General features: G+C 43.0%; 1 pseudogene; it reads right to left on the reverse strand.

Moving 5' to 3' along the window:
* The window catches only part of LOC135533370 (NACHT, LRR and PYD domains-containing protein 12-like), a 41346-nt pseudogene extending 17127 nt beyond the window's left edge, over positions 1 to 24219 (reverse strand).
* Between the last annotated feature and the right edge of the window lie 949 nt (positions 24220 to 25168).

Below are 25168 nucleotides of genomic sequence, written 5' to 3' on the forward strand. Positions count from 1 at the left end.
AAAAACAAAACAAATGGCCATCAATATAACAATCTAACACACTTGTTTGAACAGGCGTCACTGCACACTCACGTTTATCAATCAACTGATCTAAAAACTCACACACGCACGCACACACACACACATCCCAAGTTTCCCCCTGGCAATTTCATACTATCATACACTCTTCTAACGGCCATAGTGCGGTATGAGCACAAACAAAAAACATTCTCATCTCTGAATGTGAAGAGAACTGGGGTTGAGTCCCTGTCAGACTCCTGTCCCAATTTCACTACAACGTTCTGCTGCGTAGTTTAGGACAAAACTTTGAAAAAATCTGTGCATAATAGCAACTATTAATGACCTTATCCATGGTGCTTTACTAAGAGTAGTATTTATTTCCCCCATATGGCAACTATCCTTCTAGGCTAGTAGGCTACGTGAGCACAGCTATTACAACACATGATCTTAGAATCCTGGAGACCGGAGGCTGTGTGTGTGTATGTGTCCCATGTCAAGCTGCTCTCCAAATTCGCTACAACACCACACTGCTATTCTACAGCCCATTATAAACCTATAGTGACCACTGGCGTAATGCAGTTTCTCTGGACCTCCCGCAAGGTCAGAGTTGGTTTGTCGAGATCGGTGTGAAAAAACTTGACTGGCCTCCACAGAGCTCTGACCTCAACCCCATCGAACACCTTTGAGATGAATTGGAACACCGACTGCGAGCCAGGCCAGATCGCCCAACATCAGTGCCCGACCTCACTAATGCTCTTGTGGCTGAATGGAAGCAAGTCCCCGCAGCAATGTTCCACCATCTAGTGGAAAGCCTTCCCAGAATAGTGGAGGCTGTTGTAGCAGCAAAGGGGGGACCAACTCCATATTAATGCCCATGACTTTTGAATGAGATGTTTGACGAGCAGGTGTCCACATACTTCTGGTCATGTAGAGTATATAACTTTCTCACACATTATTCAAGATTCATTCAGGATTATCCATAATAATGGATCATAATAATGCATCCACATTAAATGTAGAAGGGTTTAGAAACATATTACTTCAGCCAACCAGTTTTCAGAGCATTTCATATTATTCTGTACGTAAACACGATACAGACTCGAGGTCGACCGATTAATCAGAATGGCCAATTTCAAGTTTTCATAACAATCAGAAATTGGTATTTTTGGAGACCGATTTTGCCGATCAAAAAAAAAACAATTATACCTTTATTTAACGAGGCAAGTCAGTTAATTAAGAACACATTCTTATTTTCAATGACGGCCTAGGAACGGTGGGTTAATTAACTGCCTTGTTCAGGGGCAGAACGACAGATTTTCTTCTTGTCAGCTCGGGGATTCAATCTTGCAACCTTACAGTTAACTAGTCCAATTCTCTAACGACCTGATTACATCAGGGCGGCAGGGCAGCCTAGTGGTTAGAGTGTTGGACTAGTAACTGGAAGGTTGCAAGTTCAAACCCCCAAGCTGACAAGGTTCAAATCTGTCATTCTGCCCCAGAACAGGCAGTTAACCCACTGTTCCTAGGCTGTCATTGAAAAAAATAATTTGTTCTTAACTGACTTGCCTTGTAAAATTTAAACAATTGCACTCCACGAGGAGCCTGCCTGTTAAGCGAATGCAGTAGCAGCCAAGGTAAGTTGCTAGCTAGCTAGCATTAAACTTATCTTATAAAAACCAATCAATCATAATCACTAGTTATAACTACACATGGTTGATGATATTACTAGTTTATCTAGCGTGTCCTGCGTTGCATATAATCGATGCAACGCTGGGGGATGATTTAACAAAAGCAAATTTGCAAAAAAAGCACAATCGTTGCACGACTGTACCTAACCATAAACACCAAGGCCTTTCTTAAAATCAATTCACAGAGGTATATATTTTTAAACCTGCATATTTAGCTAAAAGAAATCCAGGTTAGCAGGCAATATTAACCAGGTGAAATTGTGTCATTTCTCTTGCACGTAGAGTCAGGGTATATGCAACAGTTTGGGCAGCCCGGCTCATTGTGAACTAATTTGCCAGAATTTTACGTAATTGTGACATAACATTGAAGGTTGTGCAATGTAACAAGGATATTTCGACATAGGGATGGCACCCATTAGATAAAATACCGAACGGTTCCGTATTTCACTGAAATAATAAACATTTTGTTTTCGAAATTATAGTTTCCGGAATTCGACAATATAATGACCAAAGGCTAATATTTCTGTGTGTTATTATGTTATAATTAAGTCTGACTTGATAGAGCAGTCTGACTGAGCGGTGGTAGGCAGCAACAGGCTCGTAAGCATTCATTCAAACAGCACCTTCGTGTGTTTTGCCAGCAGCTCTTCGCAAGCACAGCGCTGTTTATGACTTCAAGCCTATCAGCCTAATGGCTGGTATAACCGATGTGAAATGGCAAGCTCGTTAGCTGGGTGTGTGGTAATAACGTTTCAAATGTCACTCACTCTGAGACTTGGAGTAGTTATTCCCCTTGCTCTGCAAGGGCCAGGGCTTTTGTGGAGTGATGGGTAATGCTGCTTCGAGTGTGGTCATTGTCGATGTGTTCCTGGTTCGAGCCCAGGTAGGGGCGAGGAGAGGGACGGAAGCTATACTGTTACACTGGCAATACTATAGTACCTATAAGAACATCCAATAGTCAAAGGTATATGAAATACAAATGGTATAGAGAGAAATAGTCCTATAAATACTATATTAACTACAACCTAAAACCTCTTACCTTGGAATATTGAAGTCTCATGTTAAAAAGAACCACCAGCTTTCATATGTTCTCATGTTCTGAGCAAGGAACTCAAACGTAGTTTTTTTTTTTTTACATAGCACATATTGCACTTTTACTTCTCCAACACTTTGTTTTTGCATTATTTAAACCAAATTGAACATGTTTCATTATTTATTTGAGGCTAAATTGATTTTTATTGATGTATTATATTAAGTTCAAATAAGTGTTCATTCAGTATTGTTGTAATTGTCATTATTACAAATAATCTTTTTTTTAAATCTGCCGATTAATTGGTATCGGCTTTTTTTGGTCCTCCAATAATCGGTATTGGCGTTGAAAAATCATAATCGGTCGACCTCTAATACAGACCATTTAGTGTGATATGTTATGTTGCGTACGGTATTATTTTAAGAATGTCCATCACCAATTTTGTATAATACGTTACGAATGTGGAAAATGTACAATATGTTACCAATTTGCAAAATGTATGATATGTTACGAATTCTAGCCAAGTGGCTACCACTGGCAAATAATTAGCTAGGCTAGGGTTAAGGTTAAGTTTTGGAGTTACGTTAAAGGGTTCAGGTTAGGGGAAGGGTTAGCTAACATGTTATACTGAACAGAATTTTTAATGCAACAATTTCAAAGGTTTTGCTGAGCCAATTGAAATAAATTAATTAGGCCCTAATCTATGGATTTCACCTGGGCAGGAGCGCAGGCATGGGTGGGCCTGGGGGGCACAGGCCCACCCACTGGGGGGGCCAGGCCCAGTCAATCACAATGAGTTTTTCCCAACAAAAAGGCTTTATTACAGACAAAAATATTTACCAATTAGCTAAAGTCCGTGATGAGATTTGAACTCACATCCTTTGTGTTACTAGACATTCGCATTATACACCCAAGCAACTCACATCCGTTGGGCTGCTAGACCTTTGCGTTATACACCAAACCATCCACCCTACTTCTGTTTTTGCCTTAAGTTATCATGTGTCTTATGTAACCATACCAAATGTAACACATACTAATTTCAGTGTCCCAGATTTACATGTATTATGTTACGTCTATTCTATGAGACCAGGCTGCTGCAGCTGGCGCCACATTTATTTTCTGTGATTTATGTTCCATCCCTGCAGTGTCATCACAGCCCTAGCAGTTAGCTGTACTTTATAGCTTTTTAACTTCACATATATCTGTAAACACATAGATTAACAGTAGGCTCGCCTATTTTCCTAGAGGTGCATGTTCTTTTAGGTCATTCAGAACAATTGCCTACCTGTCTTTTGTCTCCTGCAAATCATTTTCCAGACAACTAGCCCGCATACTGTACAAGGCGGTGGAGTTTCTTTGTTGTTGCACATCCACCTGGTGTCCCCAATTGACCCTTTATTATTATTTTTTTCTTCGTTTTCTCGTGTCCTTTTCTGGGGGAAAAACCCCGCGTTCAGGTTCAACAAGTCTTTCAGTTGTTTTTCAACCGTTCAAGACAGGTCCAACTGCTATCAGACAACACCCATAACGTATTTATTCCAAACATCTGCCAGCACAAAGACTCAATTCACTGCCAGCCATCAGGATTAAAACTGCTTTCAGAGGACATACCTGCCGCGCAAACTTGCTTTCACAATACACATTCTACAAATCAGTACTTGTCTTTCTTTGTTTAAGTTCCTGCATAGCCAAAGATCGAGTCCTTGGCTGGGATGTGTTCAGTATAGGCACACTAAAACAAAACATTTTGCAACGAAAAAGTAACATCTGTTCATGACGTAGGCATATCCAGGCTACTTTCCCATTTCACATTACTAAACATTTTCCAGCAACTGAACTGCGTTTTTGAAATGCACAAAGCTGTACACACATAAAATGTTCAAATTATTTTATAAGTGCCATCATCAATTCTCCCTTAATTTAAGTAACCTAGTGCCGTGTAGCTCAGTTGGCCAGTTAGTAGAGAATATGGTGCTTGCAACACCACGGTTGTGGGTTCCATTCCCATAGAGGACCAGTACTAAGAAAATGTAAGCACTCACTACTGTAAGTCACTCTGGATAAGAGCGTCTGCGAAATGACTCAAATGCAGGTTAATTTTGTAAATGCCGAATCACTATGGCAAGACACATCATTCACCCAAGTTTCGTAAACAAATTGGGTCAGTGGTGTCTGAGATATCATTTGTGACTAATATACAAACAGAGGCAGCTCCATAATCCCCCTTCCTGATTTCATTGTGGGGGACAATAAGTCAATGTGCCATTAGAATAAATGGTATATACAGTATACCATATAGCAGTGGTAATATACACCATGTGAGCATAAACAGAATATAACAGAATCAGTTGACTTGGTGTACAGAGAGAACAAGAGAGGACCTAGTACAGAGCCCTGAGGAACAACAGTATTCTTCAAGAATATAATTTAAATGACTCATGAGATTAATTCAACTGTCATACATAATCATAACCCAAAATATAAGCTGATTTTACTTCTGTTTGTTAACAATGTAATTGTAAACAAACACTTTATTGCCTCAAACATGGTTACATTTTAATACCAGGTATTGCATCCATAACTCTGAATATGAGTTTGATACCGGTTACATTTCTCCAGCCCCATCCCTAAAAATGTTCACTAAAACAGTGGCAGCGTGACCACTTAGTTATAGTTTATGCCGCCGATTGCCCCCTTTAAAGACATTGAGTTCACACTGTTAGGCCTATATGTAGTTATATGTGAGTATAAACATTCATATCTCTGGAAACCAAGTCATTCAATTAATCACAGATTGACACAATGCCACACGGCAACAGGACAGTTTTACTTCATATATTTAAGGAACTTGAAATACAGGTTACCATAGATTAACACACAGGGTCACATAGAATGTAAGAAATGCTACTTGTTTTAAAACCCCAAGGTGCTACAATAAAAACACATCCAAGCAATGAGTATTCAATAGTAGAAAGACTACAGAGGCCTATAATACACTGAAATAAAAAGATAGGTAAGACGTACAGCAGAGTTACTTGTAAGGACATAAACTATTCAAAGATTTTTTTTTGGGGGGGGGGGGGGGTAAATGCTGAATATGTCGGCTCAGTGGGAAATGACCTTTACATTTCTATAGTGCAATATGTACCGCTTCAGTTATACAGATTGAATAGCGCCCCAAGTCATACACGGCAATAGGAATAACTAACTACTATTATTCATTTTACTGTTAAAATTAAATACTACTTATATTCAATCAATTGGACTATTATTAATTTGTATTATTAATTTTGAATATACAGTATATCAAAGATTAAAACAGGGTTACATACAATTTGAATAATTCTACATTACTATAATGAAAAATATATATATTTGTAACATGCTTTTCAAAAACCCAAGAATGCTACAATAAAAATCCAAGCAATTAGTACAACACACATGACAATCCAGACATCAAATACACTGAAATAAAGCTACCAGTCTGGTAAGATGTACAACAGAGTTACTAGGAAGACAATAAGGTTGTTGAGAACCTGTGACACCGGGTGCTGTAGTTGTCCCGGAGGGCAGGCAGTGTGCCCCCAGTGATGCATTGGTTGAGGGAGAGGTATTTTCCTGGCACCACTTCACCAGGGCTCTCTGATTGATTGAGCGATTAAAAAGGAGCTATCATTGTTGATTCGAAGCATTGAATATTTACATTCACGCACTTTGAAATTAATTTTGTAACTGTCCCAGAAGCATTTAACTGCAGCGCACTCCCACAACCAAGGATTTTGAGTTGAGGCCATTCCTTCACTGAATCTGTGAGCTGTCAATCATTAAACCTGGGAAGGAAAGAAGGGAAGTGGCTCTAAGTCCTCATATAGCAGCTTAGACATATAGGGGTCGTATTCACTAGACACTAAAGAGAAGAACACTGAACAAAATAGGCAGGAACCACCTGAACTTGTCCAATAAGAAACTAACATGTGTTGAAAAATGCTTCGCTACAGTTTGCACAAATGAATATGATCCGGGTGTCTGGATGTCTACAATGGCTAATGACTAATTGTTCACTATATTACTGTGTTCATAAAACTGTGATCTTAAAAAAACTCACCGCAGTGTCTCCAGTGTATAGAGGGGATCCTCTTGTACAGAAGAGAGCAGCTTTACTCCAGAGTCTCCTGGAGTATTTCCACTCAGGTCCAGCTCCTTCAGGTGGGAGGGGTTTGACCTCAGAGCTGAAGCCAGAGAAGCACAGCCTTCCTCTGTGATGCTGCAGCCTGCCAGCCTGTGGAAAGTGAGGCAGAAAAGTTACACAGTATAAAATATTACAGAAAATGTCAGTTTAGCATCTAAAGATGATACAACTAATGATAAAAAACTGACCAATTGTCATTGATTATGACATCAGAGACCAAGTCCCAATTATGACATCAGAGACAAAGGTTGGAATTTAATCCACGTTTTGAGCAGAGACTGGACAGCCGACAATGCTGACAACATTATCCCAATGTTTGTGGAAATCGCATTCACTCTAAATGTAGCGCATGTCGATTGAACATAAATGGGCTTTGAAAGTCACACTGTCAGCTGTCCAGTGCACTGCCTTGGATTAAATCCAGGACCAAGTGAAATGTAAGTTAAACTCTGTGAGGGTTAGCCTTACCTCAGTGTCTCCAATTTACATTGTGGATTCTCAAGTCCAGCACAGATGAATCTCACTCCTGAATCCTGGAGTTCATTTCCTCCCAGGTCTAGCTCTCTCAAACTTGAGGTGTTTGAGCTGAGAGTTGAAGCCAGCACCTCACAGGATTTGTCAGTTAGGTTGCAATCATTCAACCTGGAGAGATAATGTGGCTTAGTAACCCACATCTATAACTACATTTACAACATGAAGAATGTACGTCTTCATATCTCCAACATCCACTTCACTTTGCAGTGGAGACAGTCACAAAGTGTTAAGGGAATTTTTATCTATAATGACTAATTATGTATACATTTCAATCAGGATGTACTAATCAGAATACTAAATGTTACTGTATATGTATGAATTTTCTTATCTGATCCCAGTACCGAATATAATGTGTGAATGTGGTCAAGAGTTTAGAACAATGACTATCTGTTCCTTGGTACAAATTAATCAGACTGGCTAGAATGCTTATCTACACGAGAAAACCTTGACTCGTAAATTATATTAAATTGGTAGGGAGACGGATGTGGGAAGGCTCGAGATACAGCCTTTGTACTGGAATGGAGATGGCGCGGGGTGGTATTGGAACTAATGACGTCATTTTCAGTTTATAACCTGTGGTAACCTGTATTGCGGGAGTACACTCTTGAATAAAGGCTGCTATTTGACTTTAAGACCAGGCTCTGTCCATTCCTATCTTACAAATTCTTATGAATTGACAGAGTGTTTAATTTTAATTGGGAATTAAAATAGAGGAATAAAATTCCTTCAATACAAAGTCACTCACTTCAATGTCTCCAGTTTACAGTGTGGATCCTCCAGTCCAGCAGAGAGCAGCTTCACTCCTGAATCCTGGAGTTTATTGCCACTCATGTCCAGTACTCTCAGACAGCATGAGTTTGATTTGAGAACAGAAACGAGTGCCTCAAAGCTTGTCTTGGTGAGTTTACATTCGTTCAGCCTGTGGAAAACATAGTTGCATCTTAAGATACCCAGGTGCCCACAAATAAATGCCACGTTTGGGACTGAATTGTCAGCCTAACTCGTCATTCAAACTGATGTTCTTTATTATGTTACATTAGCATGCTGTTTGGAAATCAATTTGACTAAGCACTTACAGGGCTGTTCTAGAGGATCTGACAACTGGGAGAAGTTTGAGAAGAGCCGCATCTGATCTGATGTATTTCTTCAGGTCAAACACATCCAGCTTCTCGGAGGTCAGCAACATGAAGACCAGAGCTGACCACTGTCCAGATGAGAGTTTAGTTTTTGAGAGACTTCCTGATCTCAGGTAGCTTTGGATTTCCTCCACTAGAGAATGATCATTCAGTTCATTCAGACAGTGGAACAGATTGATACAGCTCTCCAGAGGGAAGTTCTTCCTGATCTTCTCCTTGATGTACTTGACTGTTTCCTTGTTGCTCTGTGATCTGCTTCCTGTCTGTATCAGTAGGCCTTGTAGGAGATGCTGATTGGACTGCAGTGAAAGGCCTAGAAGGAAGCGGAGGAAAAGGTCTAGATGGCCATTTTCAAACTGCAAGGCCTTGTCCACTGCATCTTCATATAGACTGTTTTTGCGGTGAGATTTCTCTTTAGCCATCAGATTGTTGTTGTTGTTAGTGAACATGAGGAACACATATAGTGCAGCCAGAAATTCCTGGATACTCAGATGTACAAAGCAGTACACCTTCATCTGGTTAAGCCCAGACTCTTCTCTGAAGATCTGAGTGCACACTCCAGAGTACACAGACGCATCCTTGATGTCAATGCCACACTCTCTCAGGTCTTCCTCATAGAATATCAGATGGCCTTTTTCTAGCTGTTGAAAAGCCAATTTTCCCAGTGCCTGAATCATCTCTTTATCCCAGTGAGAATCGTTGGCATGCTCTACAGGATATTTCTGAGTCCTCAGTTTTGACAGGAAGATCATGAGGTGCGCGTACATTTGAGTCAGATTCTTGGGGATCTCTCGACTCTCTGTTTCAGTCAATAGTCTCTCTAGGACAGTGGCTGAAATCCAACAGAACACTGGAATGTGGCACATGATGTGGAGGCTCCTTGATGTCTTTATGTGTGAGATGATTCTGCTGGCCAGGTCCTCCTCAGAGATTCTCTTCCTGAAGTACTCCTCCTTCTGTGGGTCATTGAATCCTCGTACTTCTGTCACCTGGTCAACACACTCAGGAGGGATCTGATTGGCTGCTGCAGGTCGGGATGTTATCCAAATGTGAGCAGAGGGAAGCATATTCCCTTTGATGAGGTTTGTCAGAAGAACATCCACTGAAGTTGACTCTGTGACATCACAGCAGATCTTATTATTCTGGAAGTCTAGAGGAAGGCGACATTCATCCAGACCATCAAAAACAAACACAATATTTTTGTTTTCTGAGATTTTGGATTCTTTTGCTTCTATAAAGGAGTGATGAAGTAGTTCTATCAGACTTTGATTTGTATCTTTCATCAAGTTCAGATCCCGAAAAGGAAGTGGAAAGATGATCTGGATGTCTTGATTTGCTTTTCCTTCAGCCCAGTCCAACATGAACTTCAGCACAGACACTGTTTTTCCAATGCCAGCAACTCCCTTTGTCAGCACTGTTCTGATAGGCTTGTCTTGTCCAGGTAAGGGTTTGAAGATGTCATTGAGTTGGATTGATGTCTCGTGTTCTACTTGACAACTGCATGCTGTCTCAATCTGTCTCACCTCATTCTGATTTTTGACCTCTCCAATTCCACCTTGTGTGATGTAGAGCTCTGTGTAGATGTCATTAAGAGGTGTCGTTTTTCCTTGATCTTCAATGCCCTCAAATAAAGAATATGTCCTATTCTTCAAGTAGGGTTTAATTTTCTCCTGAACTTCTGTTGGGTACCTATAGGTGGAAAAGAAAGATACATGTTCCTTGTTGAATTTAATTAAATTGATTTGGGTAAACATTTATAATATAACTAAACTCTAATCTGGATGTGATCAATGATGAAACAGTACAGAGTTTGACATTCTATCGTTTGGTAGGCGAAGTGAAGATTATAGGACAACATTTGGTGCATTTTACTGGGAGACAACGTTATCTGCATCTCCTGATAGCTACACTAAAACTTGGGTACCTTGGGTCTCACTATTATGAACTCACCAAAAAAAGAAATGTCCTCTCACTGTCAACTGCGTTCATTTTCTTATTTTCAGCTAATTTAACATGTGTAAATATGTGTATGAACATAACAAGATTCAACAATTGAGACATAAACTGAACAAGTTCCACAGACATGTGACTAACAGCAATGGAATAATGTGTCCCTGAACAAAGGGGGGGTCAAAATCAAAAGTAACAGGCAGTATCTGGTGTGGTCACCAGCTGCATTAAGTACTGCAGGGCATCTCCTCCTCATGGAATGCACCAGATTTGCCAGTTCTTGCTGTAAGATGTTACCGCACTATCCCACCAAGGCACCTGCAAGTTCCTGGACATTTCTGGGGGGAATGGCCCTAGTCCTCACCCTCCGATCCAACAGGTCCCAGACGTGCTCAATGGGATTGAGATCCGGCCTCTTCGCTGACCATGGCAGAACACTGACATTCCTGTCTTGCAGGAAATCACACACAGAACAAGCAGTATAGCTGGTGGCATTGTCACGCTGGAGGGTCATGTCAGGATGAGCCTGCAGGAAGGGAGGAGGAGGATGTCTTCCCTGTAACGCACAGTGTTGAGATTGCCTGAAATGACAACAAGCTCAGTCCAATGATGCTGTGACACACCGCCCCAGACCATGATGGACCCTCCACCTACAAATCGATCCCGCTCCAGAGTACAGGCCTCTGTGTAACGTTCATTACTTCGACGATAAACGCGAATCTGACCATCACCCCTGATTAGACAAAACAGCGACTCGTCAATGAAGAGCACTTCTTGCAAGTTCTGTCTGGTCCAGCGACGGTGGGTTTGTGCCCATAGGCGACGTTGTTGCCGGTGATGTTTGGTGAGGACCTGCCTTACAACAGGCCTACAAGCCCTCAGTCCAGCCTCTCTCAGCCTATTGCGGACAATCTGAGCACTTATGGAGGGATTGTGCGTTCCTGGTGTAACTCGGGCAGCTATTGTTGCCATCCTGTACCTGTCCAGCAGGTGTGATGTTCGGATGTATCGATCCTGTGCAGGTGTTGTTACAAGTGGTCTGCCACTGCGAGGACGATCAGCTGTCATTCCTATCTCCCTGTAGCGCTGTCTTAGGCGTTTCACAGTACGGACATTGCCATTTATTGCCCCGGTCACATCTGCAGTCATCATGCCTCCTTGCAACATGCCTAAGGCACGTTCACGCAGATAGCAGAGACCCTGGGCATCTTTCTTTTGGTGTTTTTCAGAGTCAGTAGAAAGGCCTCTTTAGCGTCCTATGTTTTCGTAACTGTGACCTTCATTTCCTACCGTCTGTAAGCTGTTAATGTCTTAATGACCATTCCACAGGTGCATGTTCATTACTTGTTTATGGTTCATTGAACAAGCATGGGAAACAGTGTTTAAACCATTTACAAAGAAGATCTGTGAAGTTATTTGGATTTTTAAGAATTATCTTTGAAAGACAGGGTCCTGAAAAAGGGACGTTTCTTATTTTGCTGAGTTTAGTAATCATGCAATTTTATTCACATTTCTAGTATGTCAGACTGAATGATGTTGTCCTGTAGACAAGGGATCTAATGACAAGCAAACTTAGGCTTCCTAAATGATGAATTGGAGCCTATTATCTGGAAATTCACAGATTAAAAAGGTACCAGATGTCAGACACATGACTGGTGAATAAAATGTATTGAAAATAGATAGGATGCTGTGCAAACTGTTATAACTTACACTTTGTCATCAGTAGGGACTCTGGGTTGGTGATCCATTGACTGGTCATTCTCCTCAGAGATACTGCTGGGTAAAATGAGCACAGAGAACAATAACATCAGTAGGGACTCTGGGTTGGTGATCCATTGACTGGTCATTCTCCTCAGAGATACTGCTGGGTAAAATGAGCACAGAGAACAATAACATCAGTAGGGACTCTGGGTTGGTGATCCATTGACTGGTCATTCTCCTCAGAGATACTGCTGGGTAAAATGAGCACAGAGAACAATAACATCAGTAGGGACTCTGGGTTGGTGATCCATTGACTGGTCATTCTCCTCAGAGATACTGCTGGGTAAAATGAGCACAGAGAGCAATAACATCAGTAGGGACTCTGGGTTGGTGATCCATTGACTGGTCATTCTCCTCAGAGATACTGCTGGGTAAAATGAGCACAGAGAACAATAACATCAGTAGGGACTCTGGGTTGGTGATCCATTGACTGGTCATTCTCCTCAGAGATACTGCTGGGTAAAATGAGCACAGAGAGCAATAACATCAGTAGGGACTCTGGGTTGGTGATCCATTGACTGGTCATTCTCCTCAGAGATACTGATGGGTATAAATGAGCACCGAGAGCAATAACATCAGTAGGGACTCTGGGTTGGTGATCCATTGACTGGTCATTCTCCTCAGAGATACTGATGGGTAGAAATGAGCACAGAGAGCAATAACATAAGTCTTTATCTATACAGAAGATGCTAAATAAAAGGAAAAACCATAATCAAACACAATGTTATGTCTCAGTTCACCTTTGCCCAGTGGATAATTCTCCCTCCTTGAAGAGAATAGGATTTCCCATCGACTGACCACTCTTCATGGAGACACCACTAGGTGCAGGTGAGACTGGTCGGTCTGTCATGAACCTGTTTAAGGCAGGATTTGAATATCCAACATAGGTGAGTTTGCACACATTTTAGATTTTTATTTTTATTTGTTATTTTTAAGGTTGGTTACTTATTTGTCACCAGTCAATGCACATACAGCTAGGTATAGGTTGGTGATCTAGTACATTTATCTCCAACAAAATGTCTGTTTTGAATGAAATAATGACAAAATAAAATTGTATGTCACATGCACCGAATTCAACAGGTGTAGACTTTACCATGAAATGCTTAAATTACGAGCCTTTCCCCAACAACGCAGTGTTTACAATAAAATAACAATAACGAGGCTATGTACAAGGAGTACCGGTATCGAGTCAATGTGCACAAGGGGTACGAGGTAGTTAAGGTAATACAGTGCATTTGGAAGAGTATTCAGATCCCTCGACCTTTTCCACATTTTATGACCTGACAGCCTTATTCCAAAATGGCACCTAAAGACTCAGACCGTCAGAAACAAGATTCTCTGGTCTGCTGAAACCAAGATCGATCTCTTCGGCCTGAAAGCCAAGCATCAAGTCTGGAGGAAACCTGGCACCCTCCCTATGGGGAAGCATGGTGGTGGCAGCATCATGCTGTGGGGATGTTTTTCAGCGCCAGGGACTGGGAAAGATGAAAGGAGCAAAATACAGCGAGATCCTCAATGAAAACCTGTTCCAGAGCGCTCAGGACCTCAGAATGGGTAGAAGATTCACCTTACAACATGACAACGACCCTAAGCACACAGCCAAGACAACGGAGTGGCTTCGGCACAAGTTTCTGAATGTCCTTAAGTGGCCCAGCCAGAGTCTGGAGTTCAATCTTGGTTTCATCAGACCAGAGAATCTTATTTCTCACGGTCTGAGGGTCTTCAGGTGCCTTTTGACAAACTCATAGCGGCTGCCATGTACATTTTACTGAGGAGTGGTTTCCGGCTGGCCACTCTACCATAAAGGCTTGATTTGTGGAGTGCTGCAGAGATGGTTGTCCTTCTGGAAAGTTCTCCCATCTCCACAGAGGAAGTCTAGAGCTCTTTCAGAGTGACCATCGGGTTCTTGGTCACCTCCCTTGGTCACTTTCCCCCCGATTGCTCAGTTTGACCATTCAACCAGCTCTAGGAAGTCTTGGTGGTTCCAAACTTCTTCCATTTAAGAATGATGGAGGCCACTGTGTTCTTGGGGACCTTCAATGCTGGAGAAATGTTTTGGTACCCTTCCCCAGATCTGTGCCTCAACACAATCCTGTCTCGGAGCTCTACGGACAATTCCATCAACATTATGGCTTGGTTTTTGCTCTGACATGCACTGTCAACTGTGGGACCTTGTATAGACAGGTGTGTGCCTTTCCAAATCATGTCCAATCAATTTAAATTTACCACAGATGGACTCCAATCAAGTTGTAGAAACCTCAAGGATGATCAATGGAAACAGGATGCACCTCATCTCAATTTCGAGTCTCATAGCAAAGGGTCTGAATACTTATGTAAATGAGGCATTTCTGTTTTTTGTTCAAAATTTGCCATAAAATTTGCTTTATCATTATGGGGTATTGTGTGTAGGTTGCTGAGGATTTTAACAAATTTGATCCATTTTAGAATAAGGTTGGAATGTAACAAAATGTGAAAAAAGTCTAGGGGTCTGAATACTTTCCCGAAGGAACCGTATTCTCCAAAGATAGCACGTTCGCCAATAGAATGGATGGTAGAGGCGGTCTATCCACTTGCCAACGTAGTTTCATAAGGGTGCCCGCACAGCGGCCCCTATAGTGACATATTTTTCTCTTCCAAGTGTCGGGGATTAGGGTCTAGTCCCTGGTGATCAGTATGCATGTCTTGCACTAAAGACTCATTGAAGTAAAAGTCTTCATCAAAATTGAGGTTTGTGATTGCTGTTCTGATGTCCAGAACCTCTTTTCGGTCACGATGGCGGAAACATTATGTACAAATAAATTAATATTATCCATTCTTCGCAACCAAAACTGGTTCGTACAAGAGTTTTGACAAAATATTAGCTTCTTCACACTTACCTATTTGATGATCTTACCTCTTAAGCTCCCTGTCAGTGTCCTGTTGGGCAGGAAAACTTAGTTTAGGGGACATCGCTCCCTCAGTCCCTGAGAAACTCATTCCAGAAGCAGTGGCTTCTTCTTCGGTATCTTCACAGATACTAGAGGGAGTTCTTCCCCCTTCATACTCCCCAGAGAGACTCATTTTGGCACAGTGTACTCCACACTGGACTTTTAAAAAACAGCACTATTTGCAACACTTGTAGTGCAGTTGAACATTAATTTCAAGCTTAACAGAAATACAACTTCTTAGACAGTTGAAGCTGATCTACGCTGATAGGGAGTTGTGCAAAATAAAGTATTGGTGCTTTGTAGCCTTATTTACTTTATGCCTGTAATTCACTGTTGGTACATAATTAAGTTTTGCTAGTCGTGCAAAGGTGCAACCCAGCTTGCATCCTCCTTGCTGTCGGAAGAAAACCACCAAAACTGAAACCAGGAAATGGAAAAGAAAGGTCCCTATTTTAACATTGGGATCCTAGAGTTGTGGATAGTTACCAATAACATTCAATGTAACAAAAAACTTAACTGACAAATTGAGGTTTTTCTTCCGAGAGCAACAAAACGTTGCCTGTGACTTAAAAGTCTGTCATAAAGACAAAATGCTTACTTTATGTGCTATAAGTGTATATGGTTGATTGGGTTAGAGTTGTGATCACTGAAAACCAGGGATTATTACCAGTTACACTTAGCATATTTTTATTTATTTAATTATTTTACCTTTATTTAACTCGGCAAGTCAGTTAAGAACAAATTCTTATTTTCAATGACGGCCTAGGAACAGTGGGTTAGCTTCCTGTTCAGGGGTAGAACGACAGATCTGTACCTTGTCAGCTCGGGGGTTTGAACTTGAAACTTTCCGGTTACTAGTCCAAAGCTCTAACCACTAGGCTACCCTGCCACCCCATATGTTGAGCGGTGCTTCATTTTCTCCTCTTGAGCATTAACTCATGGAGTATATTCCAAGTTTAATAAAGCAACGTTAGAAGACAAAAATCATCTACCAATCACAAGTGGGATTGTGATCCGCTCTGAAAATTCTGTCCCTTCTGGAAAAAAATACTGTTGGTAGCACTGGAGGAGAATTAACTATGTTGGTTGATGATGACAACATCCGTTGAGTCAGATTTGCATTTCAAATTAACTGTGTACAAGCGGTCCTACAACGTGCCTCTCCTCACGGGAATCCATGGCAGACCTCTGATCAGGACGTACTGATCTGTGAACACACAAAGCACTTTATTTGACACACAGCAGAGAAGTGGTTAAATTGAATGTTAAAATCCCCCAAGCTGAATGGATACTTGCCAAACTGTAGTTTCCTTTGCCTTCACTATGGACAAGCCACTATTTTTTCAACTGTAACTAGCCCAAATATTATGGCTTATATAGCTAATATCAGCCATACCAAACAAAAAACTATTTTGCCACAAGTTCTGTGAAGGGCATCTTAATACTGCTATTACTGCTGTTAACAGGACTAATAATAATAATAAACATGTTAATAGTCATGTATAGCTGTCACGACTTCTACAGAAGGTAACTCCTCTCCCTGTTCGGGCGGCGCTCGGCGTCGCCGGTTTACTAGCCGCTACCGATCCCTTTTTCTTTTTCTGGTTGTTTTGTCTGTGTTCCTTTTCACACCTGGTTTCAATTGCTTTGATTTCTGTGGGTATATAGGGCACCTGTTACCTGCCGTAATTCGTGCAGGATTAAGCTTGTGAGTATTAGCGTTCAGTATTCTATGTGGTTTATTATTTTCGCATTTGACGCATATGTATGTAGTGTCGGGACTGTGGTTGTTCCTCCGTGTACTGACACGAGTTTGTTTTCCTCCGAGCGCGTTGTTTGGACATTCATCTGCTTCTCAAAGAAAATCCCTGCTCTCCTGCGCCTGACTCCTACACCTCTCACCACACGGCAGTGTTACACCGGCTGGGGACCGCCATGGATCAGGTGATGGCGACGATGGAGAGATGGGAGAGAGGTGGCCTTCCCACACCGTTATCAGCCACACCCCAACCAGTACCACTACCCTCTCCTTCATTGCCTGAGCACAGTGGGATTCGACTCGCCCTCCCGAGGGAGTACGATGGGACGGCGGCCGAGTGCCAGGGCTTCTTACTCCAGATGGACTTATACCTGGCGACTGTTTGTCCGGCTCCTTCGGGAGGTGAGAGCGTGAACACCCTCGTCTCCTGCCTCTCAGATAAAGCCCTGGAGTGGGCCAACGCGGTATGGAACGATACTGACTCGGCGAGGGACCACTACCCAGAATTCACCCGCCGCTTTCGGGCCGTGTTCGATCACCCACCTGAGGGTCGAGCGGCGGGTGAACGGCTGTTCCATCTGAGGCAGGAGAAGAGGAGTGCTCAGGACTTTGCTCGAGAGTTCCGGACCTTGGCTGCTGGCGCGGGATGGAACGACAGGGCCCTGATCGATCACTATAGGTGTAGTTTGCGTGAGGACGTCCATAGGGAGCTGGCCTGTAGAGACACTACCTTGTCCTTGGACCAATTGATCGACATGTCCATTCGGTTGGACAACCTGCTGGCGACCCGCGGACGTCCAGATCGGGTTCTGTCAGTTCCATCCTCCAGCTCCACCACTCCAACACCCATGGAGCTAGGAGGTGCTGCAGCGAGGGCGACCGGAGGAGGGGGCCTTTCCTGTGCCAGCTGTGGTCACAGAGGGCACACTGCAGACCGGTGCTGGGGGGGTCCCCCCGGGAGTCGAGACGCCAGGCCGAGCACTGCCCGGACACCTCAGGTGAGTCGGCACCAGGCTCACCCAGAGCCCCCTGTTGGTCACATGTATGTATTGATTGTTTTTCCTGAATTTTCCACTCTTTCCCGGCATAAGGTGCGAGTAGACTCAGGCGCGGCGGGGAATTTTATTGACCGTGGTTTAGCGAACAGGTTAGGGATTCCCCTTGTTCAGCTTGACAAACCCTTCCCAGTGCACGCCTTAGATAGCCGACCATTAGGGTCAGGACTGGTCAGGGAGACCACGGCTCCACTGGGTATGGTTACGCAGGAGGGTCATGAGGAGGTCTCATGACCCTCCTGCGGTCTCTTCCTCATTGATTCTCCTGCGTTTCCGGTGGTGTTGGGGATCCCCTGGTTGGCCCGTCACAACCCCAGGATTTCATGGCAACAGAGGGCTCTACAGGGGTGGTCGGAAGAGTGCTCAGGCAGGTGTGTAGAAGTTTCCATCGGTGCTACAACGGTGGAGAGTCCAGACCAAGTCTCCACCGTGCACATTCCCTCAGAATATGCCGATTTGGCTATCGCCTTCTGTAAAAAGAAGGCGACCCAATTACCACCTCATCGACGAGGGGATTGTGCGATAAATCTCCTGGTAGGCGCTGCACTTCCCAGGAGTCACGTGTATCCCCTGTCACAGGAGGAGACGGTGGCTATGGAGACATACATATCGGAATCTCTGGGGCAGGGGTTCATTCGGCCCTCCATCTCACCTGCCTCCTCGAGTTTCTTTTTTGTGAAGAAGAAGGAGGGTGGTCTGCGTCCGTGCATTGACTATAGAGGTCTAAATTCCATCACGGTGGGGTATAGTTACCCGCTACCTCTCATTGCCACGGCGATTGAGTCATTTCACGGAGCATGGTTTTTCACAAAACTGGATCTCAGGAGTGCATATAACTTGGTGCGTATCCGGAAGGGAGATGAGTGGAAGACGGCGTTTAGTACCACATCCGGCCATTATGAGTACCTAGTCATGCCGTACGGGTTGAAGAATGCTCCAGCAGTCTTCCAATCTTTTGTGGATGAGATTCTCAGGGACCTGCACGGTCAGGGTGTGGTGGTTTACATCGATGATATTCTGGTCTATTCCGCTACACGGGCCGCGCATGTGTCTCTGGTGCGTAGGGTACTTGGGCGACTGTTGGAGCATGACCTGTACGTCAAGGCTGAGAAATGCTCGTTCTTTCAACAGGCCGTCTCCTTCCTTGGATATCGCATTTCCACATTGGGGTTGGTGATGGAGGATGACCGCATTGCAGCCGTGCGTAATTGGCCGACTCCAACCACGGTAAAGGAGGTGCAGCGGTTCTTAGGGTTTGCCAACTACTACCGGAGGTTTATCCGGGGTTTTGGGCAGGTGGCTGCGCCCATTACTTCACTGCTGAAGGGGGGGCCGACGCGTCTGGGATGGTCGGTTGAGGCGGACAGGGCTTTTGGTCGCCTGAAGGCTCTTTTTACCTCGGCTCCCGTGCTGGCGCATCCGGACCCCTCTTTGGCATTCATAGTGGAGGTGGACGCATCCGAGGCTTGGGGTTGGAGCCGTGCTCTCCCAGCGCTCGGGTGCGCCACCGAAGCTCCGCCCCTGTGCGTTCTTTTCTCGGAAGCTCAGCCCAGCTGAGCGAAACTATGACGTGGGGGATCGGGAACTGCTAGCTGTTGTCAGAGCCCTGAAGGTGTGGATACATTGGCTTGAGGGGGCCCAACACCCTTTTCTCATCTGGACTGACCACCAGAATCTAGAGTACATTCGGGCAGCGAGGAGACTGAACCCTCGTCAGGCAAGGTGGGCCATGTTTTTCACCCGATTTAGGTTTACCATCTCCTATAGACCAGGCTCCCTAACACTAAGGCCGACGCACTGTCCCGACTATATGATACGGAGGAGCGGGCCATTGATCCTGCGCCCATCCTCCCGGCTTCTTGTCTAGTGGCACCTGTAAGGTGGGAGGTGGACGCAGACATTGAGCGAGCATCGCGTGTTGAGCCTACTCCACCACAGTGTCCAGCGGGACGGGTGTATGTTCTGCTGGAGGTTAGAGACAGGTTAATTTGGTGGGCTCACACGTCCCCCTCCTCTGGTCACCCGGGGATCGGGTCCTTGTTGATTACCAACAACGACGAGGCAGCCTACAGGGAGGAGGTGAGGGCCCTCGGCGTGTGGTGTCAGGAAAATAACCTCACACTCAACGTCAACAAAACAAAGGAGATGATCGTGGACTTCAGGAAACAGCAGAAGGAGCACCCCCCTATCCACATCGACGGGACAGTAGTGGAGAGGGTAGTAAGTTTTAAGTTCCTCGGCGTACAAATCAGGGACAAACTGAAATGATCCAACCACACAGACAGCGTTGTGAAGAAGGAGCAGCAGCACCTCTTCAACCTCAGGAGGCTGAATAAATTCGGCTTGTCACCAAAAACACTCACAAACTTTTACAGATGCACTATCGAGAGCATCCTGTCGGGCTGTATCACTGCCTGGTATGGCAACTGCTCCACCCACAACCGTAAGGCTCTCCAGAGGGTAGTGAGGTCTGCACAACACATCACCGGGGGCAAACTACCTGCCCTCCAGGATACCTACACCATCTGATGTCACAGGAAGGCCAAAAAGTTAACCAAGGACAACAACCACCCGAGCCACTGCCTGTTCACCCCGCTATCATCCAGAAGACGAGGTCAGTACAGGTGCATCAAAGCTGGGACCGAGAGACTGAAAAACAGCTTCTATCTCAAGGCCATCAGACTGTTAAATAGCCATCACTAACATTGAGTGGCTGCTGCCAACATACTGACTCAACTCCAGCCACTGGAAAAATTGATGTAATAAATGTATCACTCGCCACTTTAAACAATGCCACTTCATATAATGTTTACATACCCAACATTACTCATCTCATATGTATATACTGCACTCTATACCATCTACTGCATCTTGATGTAATGTATCACTAGCCACTTTATATAATGTTTACATACCCTACATTACTAATTTCATATGTATATACTGTACTCTATACCATCTACTGCATCTTGATGTAATGTATCACTAGCCACTTTAAACAATGCCACTTTTATATGTTTACATACCCTACATTACTCATCTCATATGTATATACTGTACTCTATACCATCCACTGCATCTTGGCTATGCCGTTCTAAAGCATCACTCATTCATATATTTTTATGTACATATTCGTATTCATTCCTTTACACTTGTGTGTATAAGGTAGTTGTTGTGAAATTGTTAGGTTATATCACTTGTTAGATATTACTGCATGGTCGGAACTAGAAGCACGAGCATTTCGCTACACTCACATTAACATCTGCTAACCATGTGTATGTGACAAATAAAATGTAATTTGATTTATATGAACATGTGTACATGTCTAGACAATAGTGACCCATCCACTTAGCTAGATGTGGCTGGGGGGTGGTTATAGAATATCTTTCACTTGACCCATCAATTTAGACAAGTGTGTCTGGGTAAACATCATCTAATAATTTATATTTATACAATATTTGTATCTGAACATGTTCAATTTTTTTTTTTGATAGTATGCAAGCAACCATTTTCACTGTACCGTTTACACCTTCTGTATCCTGCGCATGTGACAAATAAAACGTTGATTTGATTCTATAGTGTGTTTTTTACTAGAGACTGTAATGTGAAGAACAACATGACCTGCACCAAAGTCAGATTAGGATATAGGCCAAGGATGAGATAAAGTCAGATTAGGATATAGGCCAAGGATGAGATAAAGTCAGATTAGGATATAGGCCAAGGACTAGATAAAGTCAGATTAGGATATAGGCCAAGGACGAGATAAAGTCAGATTAGGATATAGGCCAAGGATGAGATAAAGTCAGATTAGGATATAGGCCAAGGACGAGATAAAGTCAGATTAGGATATAGGCCAAGGATGAGATAAAGTCAGATTAGGATATAGGCCAAGGACTAGATAAAGTCAGATTAGGATATAGGCCAAGGACGAGATAAAGTCAGATTAGGATATAGGCCAAGGACGAGATAAAGTCAGATTAGGATATAGGCCAAGGACTAGATAAAGTCAGATTAGGATATAGGCCAAGGACGAGATAAAGTCAGATTAGGATATAGGCCAAGGACTAGATAAAGTCAGATTAGGATATAGGCCAAGGACTAGATAAAGTCAGATTAGGATATAGGCCAAGGACTAGATAAAGTCAGATTAGGATATAGGCCAAGGACGAGATAAAGTCAGATTAGGATATAGGCCAAGGACTAGATAAAGTCAGATTAGGATATAGGCCAAGGACTAGATAAAGTCAGATTAGGATATAGGCCAAAGACGAGATAAAGTCAGATTAGGATATAGGCCAAGGACGAGATAAAGTCAGATTAGGATACAGGCCAAGGACGAGATAAAGTGTATATTTACTACTACTTTCACCACTTTTAGTCTTGAAATATTTGGTTGTTTATTACACCTCCTTACTCACTCCTTTTAGCACATTGCCTCATATGTGAATCCTTAAAGAGATGGGTGGGGCTACGGTTTAAGAGGGTGTGAACGATGCTGAATAGGTGTAGACAAAGGCTGCGTTTCAAACATATAAAGACACACCCTCCTCCACTTACCCTCGCCTTATGCCCTTGGGGAAGTTAGCAACGTAAGCCACTCAGCCCCTTGTTTGTGATTGAATTTGCGAGTGCACAATTATGTTCACTCCGGGGCCTGAAACGCCCCATAATTCTATTGGCAATGATTGTACATCCCCTAAGAAAAGTCAGCCAAAACGTATAACCAACATCAATATGGAGAAGTGAACATACAAAAGTAAAAACACATGTAAATAAATTCAATTGTGCTAATAATGCACATGACGGCACAAACAAGTATCGTAAAATTAATTATGCTTTTGTTTGTTTCGCTTAGCTAGCTAGCGCATACGACTTTCCCTGACATCACACTTATACATTGTAATTTTCGATTGACTTGATATCGTCGGATGGCTAGCATTCGACGTCTGCGGATGCATTGACTTCTAGACAAGATATGAAATGACTGTAGTGTATAAGTGACACATTTCCCTGCAAGTGTCAACTGATCATACATCATGATACACTGAGACCGAGAGACTGAAAAACAGCTTCTATCTCAAGGCCATCAGGCTGTTAAACAGCCACCACTAACATTGAGTGGCTACTGCCAACACACTGACTCAACTCCAGCCACTTTAATAATGGGAATCGATGGGAAATGATGTAAAATATATATCACTAGCCACTTTAAACAATGCTACCTAATATAATGTTTACATACCCTACATTATTCATCTCATATGTATACGTATATACTGTACTCTATATCATCTACTGCATCTTTATGTAATACATGTATCACTAGCCACTTTAACTATGCCACTTTGTTTACATACTCATCTCATATGTATATACTGTACTCGATACCATCTACTGTATCTTGCCTATGCTGCTCTGTACCATCACTCATTCATATATCTTTATGTACATATTCTTTATCCCCTTACACTTGTGTGTATAAGACAGCAGTTTTGGAATTGTTAGTTAGATTACTTGTTGGTTATTACTGCATTGTCGGAACTAGAAGCACAAGCATTTCGCTACACTCTCATTAACATCTGCTAACCAAGTGTATGTGACAAATAAAATTTGATTTGATTTGTACTTTATATCTTCAGTAAATGTGACAAAACATTAGCACACACTATTTCACATACAATAGGTTTTTAAAGGACCAAAGTGGTTGGTCTGCTTTGCGTTTCCATTTGCGATACTGGTATCGCCACAGCCCTAGCAGCTGTACTTTATGGCGTTTTAACTTCAGGTTAGGTATATCTGTAAACACATGGATTAACAGTAGGCTAGCCTATTTTGTTACTGGTGCATGTTATTTTAAGCAATTCGGAGAAGTTGCCTACCTGTCTTTTGTCTCCTGAAAATAGCATACATTTTCCAGACAGACAACTACATCCAGCGCCTGTTGTGTGCACTTCCTTGCATACGTGTATTTTGTCTACTGCAAATAGCATACATTTTTCCAGACACAGCTAACTCCATTCAGAACCTGTTATATAAGGAGATGGAGTTTCACCTGAGGGGAATCCAACGAAGCAAGCTAAATCTACTCAGTGTTTTCTAAAGATAACCAGCTTCACATTCCAACTCTGGCTTCCTCCATACGACTACGGATATTGCTCTTCCGTCCGCTTGTAGCAAATTCTGATAAGGGGCAGGCTAAAAGGGGACAGATCGAAATAGGGGAGGGTTATCCCCCCAAAAAATACTTCGGGGAGTGTTGTGTGGTTTTTCATTGGGTACAAGGGAGGGTAGTGCCTTTTATCCCTAGTTTACATTTGCTCTTTTGCAGGTTTTAATATAAAATGTATTCCACCCTATCCACATTCCCATACCTGCTTGTATACGACTCCCCTGTATATGTGACTCGCTCTTTCATAATCAGTTGGAAGTTGCAATGGGCAATTTGCATATATACACATTGTCTTTTTGAACATTTAGATTTTTTGCAACTCTCCCCTATTTTGAAATAATACATGAATTAAAAACTAGCTAGCTATATATTGTAATGAAATAGGCAGGGAGCAGGTCTCGAACCCTCGACCCAGCCGAAGTCCAGCGCGCTATCGACTGTGCCGCAAAAGCATGCTCAAGCGGCAGAGTCGATAGCCGCGCTTAGGGTTGTTACAATATATTTGAATCAATCTACAACAGGCTATTCAATCGGATGATGTTCCTGTTTGCCCAAATGTGTAAAAGTTACTGTATCATCCGCAGAAAAAAGTGTTCCTCAGGGTACACTCGCTTTTCAAAACCCATCAACAAAGTGACTGTCAGTACTGACTACACATAGCTTGTAGATAGTTATCTTAGCCTTCTAATGTATCGATGGATTCCAGGGAGAGTGAAATCGCTAGATGTTTAAATAGTAATGATGTTGAGCTGGTTCAGTCGATCAGTGGCGTCAATATATTGGCTACTACTTTACCTGAGCCGGAGCGCCGCCATCATCAGCGACTCAGACGAGCTCACCAATGTCGAGACCGAGCCCCGCCTTGGGAAGCAACCGATGAAGACCACCCGTTAATGGTGGACCCGTCAATTACTGTGCTTCAGTCAGTCGAGGTGAAATATGTCAGTGATGCTGTGCAACAAATTTAAAA

Source organism: Oncorhynchus masou, unplaced genomic scaffold, assembly GCF_036934945.1.
Source record: "Oncorhynchus masou masou isolate Uvic2021 unplaced genomic scaffold, UVic_Omas_1.1 unplaced_scaffold_2341, whole genome shotgun sequence".
In the NCBI taxonomy this organism is placed as follows: domain Eukaryota; kingdom Metazoa; phylum Chordata; class Actinopteri; order Salmoniformes; family Salmonidae; genus Oncorhynchus; species Oncorhynchus masou.